At 36.8% G+C, this 17,744-nt stretch overlaps 1 protein-coding gene and 1 long non-coding RNA gene across 7 annotated transcripts in view; one reads left to right on the forward strand and one right to left on the reverse strand.

Moving 5' to 3' along the window:
* LOC139965715 (uncharacterized) overlaps positions 1-4,444 on the reverse strand; it is an 88,882-nt gene extending 84,438 nt beyond the window's left edge. The window contains exon 1 of the long non-coding RNA XR_011792368.1: positions 2,978-4,444. This is a non-coding gene — a long non-coding RNA (uncharacterized lncRNA). The remainder of the gene's footprint in view (positions 1-2,977) is intronic.
* The window catches only part of LOC139965699 (zinc finger homeobox protein 3-like), a 205,032-nt gene that overhangs the window by 89,101 nt on the left and 98,187 nt on the right, over positions 1-17,744 (forward strand). The gene's annotated exons all lie outside the window — the stretch shown is intronic.

A 17,744-nucleotide genomic window follows, 5' to 3' on the forward strand; every position in this document is an offset into this window, starting at 1 on the left:
CAATACTATTGATATATTATTATTGTTAATAATATTATTAACAATAATGTTATGAATAATCATAACAATTAATTTACATAGCATTAATACATAAGAGAATATCTCGACGCACTTTACATAGGATAAGGGGAAAAACACAAAGAGTAGAAATTTAAGATACGTAAAAGTAATCTAGCATATATACTAGATTTCCGTAACGAGCCAAGTGCGAATAGAATTAATCCACCAGCTGGGCCATTACAAGTACAGATAGCTATAGAAGCTAGAATTTCAGTGTATGAGTTACGGACTCTCTACAAATCGGCAAACAACATGCTGATAGATGTCCACATCTATTTACCAGAGATCTTAAAAACTTATTCTGAGATACTATTCTGTTCCTCCTTCCATTCAGTCAGATTTGAATGTGGAACATGTTGTAAGAATAATGACAACTATAGCTAGCCTCTATGACTTTGTGTGATGATTCTACAAGATGGAGACCTTGTGTGAGTCTACAAGATGGAAACTTTGTGTGAGTCTACAAGATGGAGACTTTTTGTGAGTCTACAAGATGGAGACTTTGTGTGAGTCTACAAGATGGAGGCTTTGTGTGAGTCTACAAGATGGAGGCTTTGTGTGATTCTAAATGATGGAGACTTTGTGTGAGTCTAAATGATGGAGACTTTGTGTGAGTCTACAAGATGGAGACTTGGTATGAGTCTACAAGATGGAGACTTGGTATGAGTTTACAAGATGGAGACCCCTATAGTCTTTAAAGTTGTATTAATGAAGCATATAGATGCACAACCAATAAATACTTTGGGTAGAGGGGTGGGAATGGGGGCAGCATGGGTTAATGTTAGTATCCCAAAGCATTTGTATTTCAGCTATGCCTATGTTCAGCATAAATAATGTATGAGACCAAACACTGCACACTCAACAAATTCCTGCCTTATACACGTACTGTACATTTTACATTTTAGCACTGCACCCTATCTGAGGAAGACTTGGAACAGACAATTTTGTTTGACTTTTTTGCATTTTGTGACCGTATATATATGCATATGTAATGTTTTATTCGTAAATATTATTCATATTTCTAATCATCCATTCATTACAACGTTTAGTGCCAAGTTGCCTTCAATCTATTCCGAACATCACATGATCTTCAAGTCATACTAGCCTTCGTGCTTAAAGCTCTTTCAAATCCTTCAGTAACATGCACACACATGGAAGCCAGACAGACAATTGCTGTTATAGTTTACTTATTGCAATTATTTGTTACGATGAATTGGTTTTGATATTGTAGACTTCCTGGAAAAACTATTATTTTGAGGGACGGAAGCTTGTCACTTAGGGAAGTTATTGACAATTTCAGGAGTTTGGAAGGCATTGTTAAAATTACAATTTTGAAGCAGTCAATTACATATCAGCAGTTATTTATATACTAAAGCTATGGCACATCCACGACTGAGATGGTTGTTAGTACTATCTTGATATTTCCACAAAGATGAGGATACTGCAAACTCTCTCATGAATCATGATTCTCTTGATCATGAAAAAAGGTTTTTATGTCTTAAAATGTCTACATTTAAATATGTAATGTGAATGTGGTATCCTGGCTATATACATATACTGAAGTCACAGGTTCTTAGGTATTATTAGAGATCAGTTCACAAGAACATGCCGCAAGCTTGACCGGACAATAAAGTGACCAAAGTTATGTTCAAATGGAGAATGTATTTTAAACAGAATCAAAATGCTCATTTAGCACTTGAAACAAATTTTTTATTTTTTTATTTAGTATATTTGCACTTTGAAATGAATCAATGTCTTCATTCTAGTAACATATGAAAACAAATTGATCACAGTAGGCTTTCAAAGAAAGTTTTAAGCCATATTTCTCCTAAAAATAAAAAATAAATGCTCCAAGAAAAATAGAGGCTTTTAGGCCTCTCTCTTTTTGGTTGTATTTTGAGATCTCTAGTAAAACTGATTTTATTTTATCATTTTTTTATCACCATGGAGTACCCCCAGTACCACAAATATAATATAAAATGGCTGACTACAAAAAAATACATTTAAATACAGTAGGACATGGCTGGAAAGCACTCAGGAGGTAGACATAAGTATTAATGACTTTAACTAATTAACTAGATTAGACAGGTCCAATCCTGAGGTATCAGTTTCTCTCAACCTAAAATTCAACTTTGGATTATATAAGATGTGTTTGGGGGATGGGTTGGAAATGGTCGTTTGTTCTTCTCATAAGGCTGAGTAATATGCTATGATGTATGCACACCCAGTGTTACTCTTAACTTAAGCTTAATTCTAAACCATTCAGTGGACCGTTAATGAGTTTGATAATTTGTAATTAAATGCTTAGGGTGTATACTGTAAATATACGACATTACCTGCATGGATCGGCATCATCTTGTCATCAAAATTGAAATTTTAATGTCAAAGTTCATCACACTTTATATTTCTGCCTTAATTCCTTTCTCTCTAACCCGTCTTCACTTGAAATCTTACAAAGCTTGTTAGTATTTAAAGAACACTGCGACAATGTGGATTCATTCAGTTCCATGAATAGACCAACAACAAACTAGACGTGGGCTTAACAAATGCTATATATATCTTGAATTACTGTATTAAAATTGCTTAAATTGCTTAGAATTAAGATCTCATGACTGAGATCAACTTAAAACATTCCTCACTCGTTACAGTTACGATGTACTGGTTATTATAAAAAATACTTTATGGAGGATATCAAAACATTGCGATCCAAGTGACTTCTTATTGTGCAGTGCCAAAGTATTCTATGAAAAAAATATATATATATCCCCCGAATGCTTGAAACATAGAAAGCCTTCTCCGCCCCTCCCCCATAATCTAGAGTTTTTACAGGTCCTTGGTTTTACGGCACGTACGTTCCAATAAACAATGCTACAATACTTTGTATGCTGCTCTGAAGTAGAAAAGAAAAAAGCCATACCGTGTGGGTAACCTGTCGCCTCTGTTGGACGTTCCTTACATCTGTTGGCCTTGCGATGATGATGATGACGATGTTGACGTATTCCCTTATTTTTAATCCCATTTATTGATCAATTCCTTTCCTCAAAGATCTGTTTCTCTTTTGATGAAAGTTCCACTTAGTCCCAGCCCTTTTATAACCGTAACAAAAAGTGCGGGAACTGCCGACAAAACGATGACGGCGAAAAAATGAAAAAAAAAAAAAAATGATATAAGCCAGTGCTAATAATTTTTTAATTATGGATAGGATAAATCAGTAGTTGTATTCTGTTTCACTTTTAATTACAATAATATGTAAATAAGTTGCCCAGAGAGCTAACATTAGGAGCTTAAGGTTACCCAATACTTTCTCATTGGCATCTCGTGCCGTTCTCAATGGTGCCAATGTTTCCCACGATGGGAACGTATGCTCGAGGTTGGGAATTAATAATGAGTTTGGAAAATTGAAAAATTTTGATGAATAACAGATTAAGAGAAATGCAACAGAAAGCAGAATTGCCTAAATGCTTAGTTATATTCTTCTTACTGGAGGCGTAGTATCTCAGAAGGAAAGAGAATAATCATTACTGCTTAGTACGATGCAACAGTGTGCTGGATCGTACTAGCGATCTAGCTAGTTCTAAATGTCAAGAAAATTTCAGGCATATCTGTCAAAAACTATCGTTTTCAGTTTGCAGGCTCTCTGATTACTTGCTGTTAGTGATATATATGGCCCTCATGATCTCCCCATGCATGTTACAGTCTGTTCCAGTGTACAAAAAGTAAATAATTAATGGGTGACCCACCAACAAGGGCGGCGGAACCGGGGGGGCACAGGGGGCACGTGCCCCCCCACTTTTCCTCAGGGTTAAAAATGTGCCCTTTTTCTACATAAAATTGAGGTGTCTCAAGTTAGAAAGAGGCCAGGGAACTAGAATGAACACTCGGGAAGGGCCGTTTCCGGCCATCTGAGGGGTTTGTAAAATCAAAATTTTTCTTGTATGCTCCGCGCCAACCGATGGTGGCGCTCCGCTCAGATAGTCGTGCATACAACTTTGCAAATCCTGGCTACGCCCCTGACTTTTAATGAATTTCTGTGGGTCAAACTCAAAGCTATTTCGAATGGAAACAATTTGTTAAGATATTAACAAGAAATAAACTCTAATTCGGAAGATTCCTACATTAGCAACTAGCATGATTTCACCTCATTTGTCTCAATAGAAAACTTGTTCCTTGTTTCCCAATTTGCACATTGGATATTGCAGTGCTAGTATGCATATTTTCCTTGAGGGGGGGGGGGCGTTGATGGAGTGATGTGTATACGCAAATAAGATAATACAATAAGAGTTATAAAGGGTACTAAATATCAGGCTACATCAGTCCAATCGAATTTCTGCAAAGTGCCCTTTGATATCGGTGCCCCCCCAGATTAAAAGTGCTTCCGCCGCCCTTGCCCACCAACCTCTCATATAACAGTGGACTACTATTACGGTACTTTTGTGGGTGGGTGAGGGGGAGGGGAAGGGGGGCGGGGGAAGAGGAGGGAAATGCAGACTTGGAAAGCAGGTAGACTAAAGAAACATGATAAGTTTCACATAGATTGTTTATGATTGTTGTCGTAATATTTATTTGTCAACATTTTGGAAATTGTTGTCAGCACATAACTTTTTTAATTTTTTTTTATTAAGTTGGAAAAAGGGATATTTTTTCACTTTTCAAGTATAGCCTTGGAATACTAAATACATGCATGATACAGCCATCCATTTTAATGGCATTGTTGTCTAATAATGTTGCCATCAGATTCTATATCTCGTGACAAGACCTTAGTCTTCAAAACTCCAAGAACCTTTTTACAAAATTTCTGCCCTTCATCGCTGCTAACTTATAGATCTCTCGATGACAACCGAGTATACTTGCTCAACAAGAGATGAACTGCGTGGCAATCTTTTTCCAAGTTTTAAGGGAATCTTAATTTCTTGAGGGAACTCTGGGAAATAAAAATAAAAACTTGGTATTTGTATCCAAGTAAGTTCTATACCTGCGGTGAGTGTAACCTTACCATAATGAAACAGCACATTAATCCCAAGTGAAAAGGAATAACTTTCTGCTGATTATCTTCTCCTAATTTTGTCTTCTGTTTTTCTTTTTATCAGTCTTGGACAGCTACAAGTTACATTCGATAAGCATTACATTTGGCCCAAAGAAACAAATTTACATCATTTTTGTAATAAAATGTTACTTCATTGAATCCCCTTTAGAGATATTGAGTAATGTTGTTCATCTTTGTCTTCTGTAACATTTCCTTTCCTTGAAGTTGATGTTTTTAATGTACTGCTGTGTCTGGGTTGCCCTCATTGGGTGTATAGATAGGAAGGATAAGGGGGGGGGGGGGCAGCAGTTATACCAGAACACAAGGAGGTATTCTTCCCTTTGCCTTACAAAATACAGATGTACTTGAACTTAAGACTCTTCAGTGATTTTGATATCTCTTCTGACTACTCCAAGGCTCAACCAAACCAAACTAAGCCTCTTTTAGATTATTTAATTCATCTTTATTCTTATAACTTTTTAACTACAAGACTCAACCAAACCAAATTAAGTCTATTTAAAGGATGAAATCACTGCTACTCCTAATTAATTATTAACTCTCAATCAATTCTTAATTCTCAACCAAGCCTTACTTAGTCTGTTATGAATTCACCGTCACTCTTGTTAATTCTTAACTCCTAGACCCAACCATGCCAAACTTTATATTATGAAGTCACTGTTACTCTTTCAATTCTTAACTCGTTGTCATTTCCTGGGACTTCCAAGTAAGGTGATGGGGTACTGTAGCAACTCGTAGTCTCTGAAAGTCGCACATCACATTCTCTGAATTGAGAGTTGCCCCTCTATCTATGTGATGGTCCTCTTAGAAACCTCAGAATTAAACATCAACCACAAATGAATGTTGGTCTGTCGGTATTCATCCATACAGAAATTTCGGGAAAATTCTAAACTCTGCTGCACGCATTGTGAAAAGGAAGAGAAGAGGTTGCCTTACAACTCCAATCTTAAAGGAACTTCACTGGCTTCCTATTAGCGACCGAATTAAATTTAAAATTCTCCTTACTCTCTCCCTATGCTTCTGCCCGTTGTCTTCCTGCCTCTGCCAAGGCCTACCTTTCTCTTTCCAATCCACATTTAAAAACAGTTGAGGTTTTGCCTACTCTGCTCTGCTCCTCTGTGGAACCAGCTACCAGATCATTTTAGGTTCAGGACTAAACTTTGTACGTTTTATAAATTACCGAAAACATAATTTCTTTACTTGTCTTTTGATAGCCATTGTTTTGTTTTGTTAAGCGCCTAGAGCAGCTTCTTCTGGTTTCTGAGTTGGCACTATATAAATCAACTTTATTATTATGATGATTATTATTATTTTTATTATTATAAGTATTATTATTATATTATTATTATTAGTATTACTATTATTAGTATTATTATGATTATGATTATTATGATTATTATTATTATGATGATGATTATTATTAGTATTATTATTGGTATGATGATTATTATTATGATTATTATTAGTATTATTATTAGTATTGTTATGAGTATTATTATGACTATGATTATGATTATTATTAGAATTATTATTACTATTATTATTACTATTAGTAGTATTATTAGTATTATTATGAGTATTATTATTAGTAGTAGTAGTAGTATTATTACTAGTATTATTATTATTATTGTCTTGCCTTTAACTGTACTATGTATTGGATAGTATACTGTTTCCTCACATTTATGATTGGTTTGCTTCACTCCTATCTCTCCCATCTCGATCTGCTCAAATCATCCTCTCCACCCCTCTCTTCCCAACCTGCAAAGATAGACGTCTTTGATCACAGACATCGTCCCAATAAAGGCGGTTTGTTGGGTTAGTGGCAATTCATTACGAATTATTAATAAATGAATAAATTATGTTATTTGACCTTAACTGTAGGTTTACTACTTTGTATGTGATATAATCATTCCAGATAAGTTCCTTTCAGAGAAAAGACGTGTGTGTTTCTGGAATTAAAAGAGATCTGCTTTTGATCTTACATAACAGCTTGTTTAGTTTCCCCAACTAGGATAATAGATCAACAATTTCTTGGACTTTTGGGGGGAGAGGGTGAAGAAGAGGGGCCCATTGAATGAATAGATTCAGGACTATGGTTTTAATTCAACAAGTTAACAGGGACAACTATCAGGTAGTTTATTTCACATTTACACGGAATGGATAACTGGGATGGCGAAAGTTTGTAACATTTTCAACCTCGTTTGAAAATTAAACACTGTGTACGGGTTAACCTGCCGATTAATTAATTAAAAAGTATTATGATTAAACTTAGTGTGGTGCCTGTAAGTGTACTGGTATTTATGGGAAATGGTTGGTCTTAATTAATTTGCATTATTAACAAATGTTGAAGCAAACACAGGTATCTATACCGATTGTATTGTGTTTACAGAAGGTGGAAAAGTGATTTGAAAATGAAACTTCCAGGGTGTTTATTAAATAGTAAGAATAATTAAAATGTATTAATTTTAAGCCCAGTGTGGTGCTGTTAATTGTATGTACTTAATGTTATTATTATTACAGGGCGCTTTGTCTTGCGTAAGTTTTATTCTCAACAGATATATTGAAACAAATTACAGGAATACTCCAGTAAGTGTGGTGTGTTTTCAGAAGCAGAAAGGACTATAAACTAATATTATTTGGAATAACTAGTAATTAAAATAATAATGAGTACTTAACAATCAAAGTTACTTTTCTCTGGAATATTTCCATTAAAGTGTGCATACAGGTTTTGCATACAGGATGGAGAATAAATTGTCCATGTAGACCATTTTCTGTAGTGAATATTTTGCTTCCATAATTACATGACTAAATATACAGTATATTAATGTGTGTGTGTGTGTTTGCATTTATTAAATACTGTAGTATGCTGCAATCAGATTAAATTTTCAAGCCATTATTATTCAATATGTCTGGAAAAATCAAGGTTTTGATTTATTGTTAGAATAACTGGTGCCTCTCTTTACAAAGTTGGTTTTCCCTACCTCCCCGATGGTCTTGAGTTTTAATTCTATTAGAGAGAGCAAGAAACTATAATTGATGTGGTCATTAAGCATAAGATCAATGGACCTAAAAAAAAATATCGTCTGAAGTTGGTAAAATAAAATTACTGAACAGGATTTTTTACATTTTCACCCGAAGCTGTGCAATATCATTTTATCACATTTAATGTGACAATCTCTAGTTTCATCATTTAAATTTGAGGTTTGTTTCTCCAATTTTGTGATTTCTTTCCTACAGTATTTTTTTTTTAACAAATCCATTACGATTATTCTAACAGTATAACTTTACAATTACTACTGTGTTATTTTACTCTATATTAATACTATTTTATTCTAGTAGAGTATGTGAATTCAGTACTTTTATTCGAACAGTATAACTTCACAGATACTGCTGTTTATTTCTCTATAGTCATGCTACTTTATTTTATTACAGTACGTGAATCCAGCACAGTACCTTCATTCTAACGGTATAACTTCACAGATACTACTGTTTATTTAATTATGCTACTATATTTTATTTCATTAGTAGTATTATTATAGTATACAACACCACAATACAGGCAACATACTACAGTATACAACACCACAATACAGGCAACATACTACAGTATACAACACCACAATACAGGCGATATACTACAGTATACAACACCACAATACATGGAGCATACTACAGTATGCAACACCACAATGCATGGAGCATACTACAGTATGCAACACCACAATACAGGCAACATACTACAGTATACAACACCACAATACAGGCAACATACTACAGTATACAACACCACAATACATGGAGCATACTACAGTATACAACACCACAATACAGGCAACACACTACAGTATACAACACCACAATACAGGCAACATACTACAGTATAAACCACAATGCATGGAGCATACTACAGTATACAACACCACAATACAGGCAACATACTACAGTATACAACACCACAATACTGGCAACATACTACAGTATACAACACCACAATACATGGAGCATACTACAGTATACAACACCACAATACAGGCAACATACTACAGTATAGAACACCACAATACAGGCAATATACTACAGTATACAACACCACAATACAGGCAACATACTACAGTATACAACACCACAATACATGGAGCATACTACAGTATACAACACCACAATACATGGAGCATACTACAGTATACAACACCACAATACATGGAGCATACTACAGTATATAACACCACAATACAGGCAACATACTACAGTATACAACACCACAATACATGGAGCATACTACAGTATACAACACCACAATACATGGAGCATACTACAGTATACAACACCACAATACTGGCAACATACTACAGTATACAACACCACAATACAGGCAACATACTACAGTATACAACACCACAATACTGGCAACATACTACAGTATACAACACCACAATACATGGAGCATACTACAGTATACAACACCACAATACTGGCAACATACTACAGTATACAACACCACAATACAGGCAACATACTACAGTATACAACACCACAATACAGGCGATATACTACAGTATACAACACCACAATACTGGCAACATACTACAGTATACAACACCACAATACAGGCAACATAGTACATTATACAACACCACAATACTGGCAACATACTACAGTATACAACACCACAATACATGGAGCATACTACAGTATACAACACCACAATACAGGCAACATACTACAGTATACAACACCACAATACTGGCAACATACTACAGTATACAACACCACAATACATGGAGCATACTACAGTATACAACACCACAATACAGGCAACATACTACAGTATAAAACACCACAATACAGGCGATATACTACAGTATACAACACCACAATACTGGCAACATACTACAGTATACAACACCACAATACAGGCAACATACTACAGTATACAACACCACAATACAGGCAATATACTACAGTATACAACACCACAATACAGGCAATATACTAAAGTATACAACACCACAATGCAGGCAAGATACTAAAGTATACAACTCCACAATATAGGCAACATACTACATTATACAACACCACAATACATAGGAGGATGAGCGGCATTATAGAATCAATGTATTCATGTTTCCTTTTTCTCAACATGAATGAAAGAGATTTCTACCTGTAGACGGGGAGGGGGGGGGGGGTGTGGAGGGGATTAATGAGAAAGGAAAGAATAGTCTCATGGAAGAAGATATGTACCACATGCACACATGTCCCATCCCATCTGTGGGTAGGGAGATAGGGAGTTAGCTATAGGGAGGTAGGCAGGTAGTTATAGGTAGGAAGGTATAGGGAGGTATATAGCTGTAGGGAGGTAACAATAGTTAGGAAGGGAGGTATCTATAGGGAGAGGAGGTGCATTTGGATCCATGAATAGCATATCCAATTCATTCCAAACCAATCATGAGCACTTTCTATGAATGATCATTCATCTGACATGACAATGTAACAGTTTTAAACAAAAATGTTATTCTTTATTCACCCAATTGAATGATACGTTACACATTTTCACTGAAAAAAGTTATCATGAATTTACTATCTTGAAGTCTATTGTTTCTTTTGTCAAACCAAAGCATTAAAACTACTCTAGAGATGTTTGCTATTGAGGGACATGACCTAGTTGACCTTTTAATTCTGTGATTATTACCAATCCAAACCAGGCAAAACAATGTCAAGGTTGCAATTCAGTTTTGTTCTACAAAGTCAATTCAAGAAGTGTGTAGTTTTTGTTTCCATGTAAAACGATGATTTTTCATTGAACTTTTTTACATGGCATTGTTTATGAGCACCTGGAATGCAGATGTTGATGTTGTTGTTTTACAGAGTGGCTTGATCACCTAAATTAGGTATAATCATAGGCTGGTCTAATCAGTTACAATTAGTCACATGGGGATTAGGTCTTCTACCTAAACTCCAAAAACTCCAAACATTCCAAAACTACATTAACACTCGACGACGTGTGAAAGAGAATGTAAAATGTTGCATTGTTCATTTCAACGTTGTAGATAAAGCTCTATTCTTCAGAATGGTAGATTTGGGAAGGACAAAATAGTGGGCCTTTAATCCCACCCATAAGCTTTTACACCTTCTTTGAAAGTGCATTCTATATATTGCAAGTTGGTTTTTTTGGACTTGGTTTTATGATTGGCTCATACTTAAATTTGTAGAAGTACCTCCTCCCTGTAACAAATGAGATCGTTGGCTACCTTGAGAGATTGTACAGATGGACAGGGTGAGTGTAGTTGTTGTTTACAAAGGAATTTTATCCAATATTGAAAGGAGAAAAAAAGGGTGGAATGTGAAGATTCACAATTGCTCAGTGGCTTTGTGATAGGTTTTATAAGATAAATATATATAAATATATCTATATATATATTTAATAAAGATCGCATTCCTCTTCAGGACCGGTTTTGTCCTTTTGGGACTTATCAGTCGAACGTAGGAATCGAAACCCGGACCTTGTGTCACAGAACGAAGTCTGTACCACTCGAACACAGTGATTCTACTGGTGTGTGAAGCGTGTAAACTGACTTTGTATAACTGTCAATGAAGGCGCATTACCCGAGTGTTATCATTGTACAGAGTTCTCTGCTGGCGCTTTTGAATCTGACAATTTACACAGAATATTACCACTTTTTATCTAGGCAAGCCTATAGTAAACAAGAAATTAATGTTTGGCAAGTTGTATGACACATATACATATTAAATGAATAAAGAGCCGGGTATGATTCTTACCTCCGCATGATGAATCCCAAAAGGACTAAAACCGGTGGTGAAGAGGAATTTGTCTGGTGTGTTAATCTTTATTAATTTAATATATATGTGTCATACCACTTGCTACACATAAATTTATAGGTACAGGTAGATATATATAGATATATATATGAGAATTAGTTGAGACTAGTGAAAAACTAGTTATTACGTTAGTTATTACTCAGACAACAAGATGTGTGATTATCACTCAACGCGTTAAACTCTGAGGAACAACTACTAGTGTTCCACTAGTCTCAACTAATTCTCATCTATACTATATACATACTGAATTGATATTGATCGCTAGTAAACTCTGACAGTGTTTAGAATGAAGGTGAGGTGTTAGTTATGTGCTTACCTTATGTGTAGTACTTTTTGATTGGTTATATAAACTATACCACAGAGGTACACACCCAGTTTAACATGCCCACATTAAATCTACTAGCTTTATACTTATGCCTGGAAGTAAGTAGGGCAAATGATAACCACCCCACCTGAACATGTTTTTTTTTTTTTCGTATTTTATAATCTTTCTTTCTCTCGCTTTTTAAAATGACCAATCAAGGTCAATCTCACTCCTCCTTGAAGATTGACTCCCCAATTTCGAACCCGTGTGCCCCACGCAAGGTTTTTCCTTTAGACGTGTGTAGTCAAACATGCTATGTTTCTACCATGCCCAATAAGAAATAGAAAAACGCCTAATGGAAAATATATTCACATCATCATATGAACCCAGGCTTGAATCGCAAAGTGAAAATGTATGAATTTTGGATTTTTCAATATGTTATCTTTTTTTTATATCTTTTTTTTTTTTTCTCTCTTTTTCCTTTTCTCTATTGATGGTGAAATGCGTCATTTATTTCAGCAGCCACTTGTTAATCAAGGCTCGTGCAATTTACATTCCGTAATGTTTGATGTCAGAGAGTGTGCAGTCACGTTTACCCATCAGAGAGGGGCCCCTCTTCCCCATCAATTAGTTTGAATGAGCACTGCCCAACTTGGCTTACATAAGCCGCGGTATGCCAGCTATCCATGCTCAAGTTCACTGCCGGTCATTATACTCCGTCTCATGGGCATGCGTCTGTATCAAACAACAGCCTAATATATTCTCATCAGTCGCACCACGGCTTCAGATACTTCTAATAAGGTTTTTTCCCTCTCCCTCCATCTCTCTCTCTCTCACACACTCTCTTTTTTTTCTGTGACAAAAAATGTTGCTTACCTCTGTGATCCTATTCATTAGAAAAATTCATTGACGGTATTTGCAGGAACGAGCACCGGCTAGAGGGGTTATCTTCATAGTTTGCTTTGGTTCCTTTTGTACCGAGGAGATTCCCCATGGACCTAATCTGCATGTAAATGAGGCGATGGGTTATGTATTCATCAAGGATTGTCCGTAAAGTGGTGGCTTATTTACCGGTTCTTCTTAGTCGTTTAAGTGTTGATTACAAGATGCTCAGTTAAAAGTCCCTTTAACTTGATGGTTACTCAAAGAAGACAGTATTTTGTTGAAATGTCAGAACGTTTAATGAGTGGGGTGTTAGCTCGTTGGTTAATGCCCATACGTTTAATGAGGGGGTTGTTAGCTCGGTGGTTAATGCCCATATGTTTAATGAGGGGGGTTGTAAGGTTGGTAGTTAATTGCCCATACATTTGATGAGCACGGTCTTAGTTGGGCGGTTAATGTCCATACATTTAATGAGGGGGTGTTAGCTTGGTGGTTAATGCCCATATGTTTAATGAGGGGGTTGTTAGCTCGGTGGTTAATGCCCATACGTTTGATGAGGGGGGGTTGTTAGTTTGGTAGTTAATTGCCCATATATTTGATGAGCAGGGTCTAAGTTGGGTGGTTAATGTCCATACGTTTAATGAGGGGGTGTTAGCTTGGTGGTTAATGTCCATACGTTTAATGAGGGGGTGTTAGCTTGGTGGTTAATGCCCATATGTTTAATGAGGGGGGTTGTTGGTTGAGTAGTTAATGCCCATACATTTGATGAGCAGGGTCTTAGCTGGGCGGTTAATGCCCATATGTTTAATGAGAGGGTGTTAGCTCGATGGTTAATGCCCATACTTCTAATGAGCAGGGTCTTAGCTCGGTAGTTAATGCCCATACGTTTAATGAGCAGGGTCTTACCTTGGTGGTTAATGCCCATACATTTAACAAGGGAGGTGATAGCTCGGTGTTTAATGCCCATACGTATAATGAGCAGGGTCTTAGCTCGGTTAATGCCCATACGTTTAGTGAGTGGGATCTTAGCTTGTTTAATGCCCATACATTTAATGAGGGGGGTCTTAGTTCAGTTTATGCCTAATTCACCATTTAGCTTAGTCCATGGCTTGATAAGGAACTTATCAGAATGACCTAAAAAAAAAATTGAAAGCAAGAACTATATGGTCAAAGATGTAAGTTTTGGTTTGCCAGTTAACTTCAAAGATTTAAGAGCTCAAAAAGTGGCAAAAAATGTTGAGATGTCCAGCAGATTTGTGGCATTGTTTATCTAATTGTTCATTTGAAAGAGAGCAATAGAGAGGGAAAGATCAAACTTGTTGTGTGACCTTGAGGCATAAGAATATCTAATATTTCATGGGCTGAATCATGTAGATTGCGGCAAATTCCTAAAGGGTGTAGGTCGTAACTGAGAGATTAAGAATCTGAGATACATAAAGATTTTAGGTTTCCGCTGGAGGTCACTGAAATAATACTCTCAATCCTGACAATTTATGCAGGCCTTGTGGCTAGGACTAGAAAGACTCCTCGTTTCATCGCAGAAAAGCTTTATAATCACAAGTTTGGTTTTGAATTTAGTTGATTGGTCAAAGAGATTTAAGCAATTCTCCTGGCAAAATCTGAAGGAATAACAGAGAAGCATCGGTTTCGTATATAATCCAATGACGGGCGCATGAATTGATCATTTTGTTGCCCGATAATTGTATAACGGGGTGGGAAAGTTGTCCGATTAGTATAGCCAAGTTTGGCTGTAAGATATTAACTGAATTATTTAGTAATCTACCGAAAATGCATCTGATGGTGAGAGATGAACCTCCTCTCTCCTGTTGTTTATCAATAATTATTCAAATGACACATGCAGCGGGAGGCATCAAGTTACCATTGGCTATTCACTGCTTAAGCTCTATTTACGATGGCTAACTCTGCCGCCACCCAAATAGTTATAGCATCATCTCGACGGAAATGAAAAGTAATGGTTTGTATAGCTTCTTGTTTCAGTCCCTGTAACTTGCCCATTTGCAGAGTCAAGGTTTTAATAGGAGAGATAAATGGCGGGCACCCTTGCCAATTTTGGAGAATAATATTGTTTCTAAGTCTCTGTACTTTTGTTCTTCTCAAAGCTAGTCAGTGTCTTCCTCGAGCGTCTGGTGTACAAAGTTCTGTTTGTTTGGGTTTCTTTTTTTGGGGGGGGGGGGGGGGTGAATTCTGCCTGGGTTTTGTTTAGAGTAAAGTTCAACATTTGCAGATTCCTCAAAAACTCTTCTTTTTTTTTTGGCAGTAGAAGAACACAGGGTATTGCTTTGGCCGAGTTATAGAGGTTGCTTGATGTTCTCCCGTAAATATTAGCATGTCCCATCACAACTGTGGCACTTAACAGTCCACAGTATCTAAAGCTCTCAAGGTGACCATAAACAAAGACCTCCATAAATCTCATCAATTCCTACAATAATGTACCATACTTGCACATGTCTGCATTCAGCCATAATCAGAACTGAAGGCCAGATGTGATATCAGTCTGGAGTTCAGTATGAATGTACAGTCTTCAGTAGACTTTAGAGACAGACACAGCCATACTTGCACATGTCTGCATTGAGCCATAATCAAAACTAAAGGCCAGATGTGATAACAGTCGAGTTCAGTATGAATGTTCAGACTTCAATAGACTTAAGAGACAGACACAGCCATACTTGCACATGTCTGCATTGAGCCATAATCAAAACTAAAGGCCAGATGTGATAACAGTCGAGTTCAGTATGAATGTTCAGACTTCAATAGACTTAAGAGACAGACACAGCCATACTTGCACATGTCTGCATTGAGCCATAATCAAAACTAAAGGCCAGATGTGATAACAGTCTGGAGTTCAGTATGAATGTTCAGACTTCAATAGACTTAAGAGACAGACACAGCCATACTTGCACATGTCTGCATTCAGCCATAATCAAAACTAAAGGCCAGATGTGATAACAGTCTGGAGTTCAGTATGAATGTACAGTCTTCAGTAGACTTTAGAGACAGACACAGCCATACTTGCACATGTCTGCATTCAGCCATAATCAAAACTAAACGCCAGATGTGATAACAGTCTGGAGTTCAGTATGAATGTACAGTCTTCAGTAGACTTTAGAGACAGACACAGCCATACTTGCACATATCTGCATTGAGCCATAATCAAAACTAAAGGCCAGATGTGATAACAGTCTGGAGTTTAGTATGAATGTTCAGACTTCAATAGACTTAAGAGACAGACACAGCCATACTTGCACATGTCTGCATTGAGCCATAATCAAAACTAAAGGCCAGATGTGATAACAGTCTGGAGTTCAGTATGAATGTTCAGTCTTCAGTAGACTTAAGAGACAGACACAGCCATACTTGCACATGTCTGCATTGAGCCATAATCAAAACTAAAGGCCAGATGTGATAACAGTCTGGAGTTCAGTATGAATGTACAGTCTTCAGTAGACTTAAGAGACAGACACAGCCATACTTGCACATGTCTGCATTGAGCCATAATCAAAACTAAAGGCCAGATGTGATAACAGTCTGGAGTTCAGTATGAATGTACAGTCTTCAGTAGACTTTAGAGACAGACACAGCCATACTTGCACATGTCTGCATTCAGCCATAATCAAAACTAAAGGCCAGATGTGATAACAGTCTGGAGTTCAGTATGAATGTACAGTCTTCAGTAGACTTAAGAGACAGACACAGCCATACTTGCACATGTCTGCATTCAGCCATAATCAAAACTAAAGGCCAGATGTGATAACAGTCTGGAGTTCAGTATGAATGTACAGTCTTCAGTAGACTTTAGAGACAGACACAGCCATACTTGCACATGTCTGCATTCAGCCATAATCAAAACTAAAGGCCAGATGTGATAACAGTCTGGAGTTCAGTATGAATGTACAGTCTTCAGTAGACTTAAGAGACAGACACAGCCATACTTGCACATGTATGTCTGCATTTAGCCATGATCAACTATACACATAGTTAGCCAAGTACAGTTTAGAGTTTAGAGGTTTGTTAAGTAATGATGATGACCATTGAAAGAGAAAGTGATTGATGTTTCTTGAAGAAATTAAAAAGTCTGATCTGACATTACATTCGGGTATGAGTAGGCACTTAAGGATTGATCTGAAATTGTGATTCTCCCACTGAGATACATCCAGTCATCAACAAATGTTGAACTGTTATTAATTCAGACAAGAAAAGGCAGTTCTTTCAAAACCATCTTTGTAAAATATCGTTTCAGTATAATTTAAAGCCTGTTTAGTATGTAACTATTTTCATCTTCCATTTTAATGTGATCTACAAACCACAAAGGTGAGTGGGAGGTGTGGGGGTATGTGGGAGGGAGAATGATGCAACATTATGGTGTCCCATTTCCAAAGCACACATATAGTTATCCTAGTCAGTGGAATCGTCATTTTGCTTAGATTTGTTCTGGACCATAGGTCATTATAAGAAAACCTTGGTGAGGTTCCCCCCCCTTCCACTTCCTCAGTCTCTCCTGCCCTTCTGACATTGCTGATCTGCCTCTCCAACTCCCCTCCCCTCCCCCCCCCTCTGCTAGACTTCCGAAATCCATATCAGTTGCCATTTACCTGTTATTGC

The sequence above is a fragment of the Apostichopus japonicus genome, chromosome 3 (genome assembly GCF_037975245.1).
Source record: "Apostichopus japonicus isolate 1M-3 chromosome 3, ASM3797524v1, whole genome shotgun sequence".
Lineage (NCBI taxonomy): Eukaryota > Metazoa > Echinodermata > Holothuroidea > Aspidochirotida > Stichopodidae > Apostichopus > Apostichopus japonicus.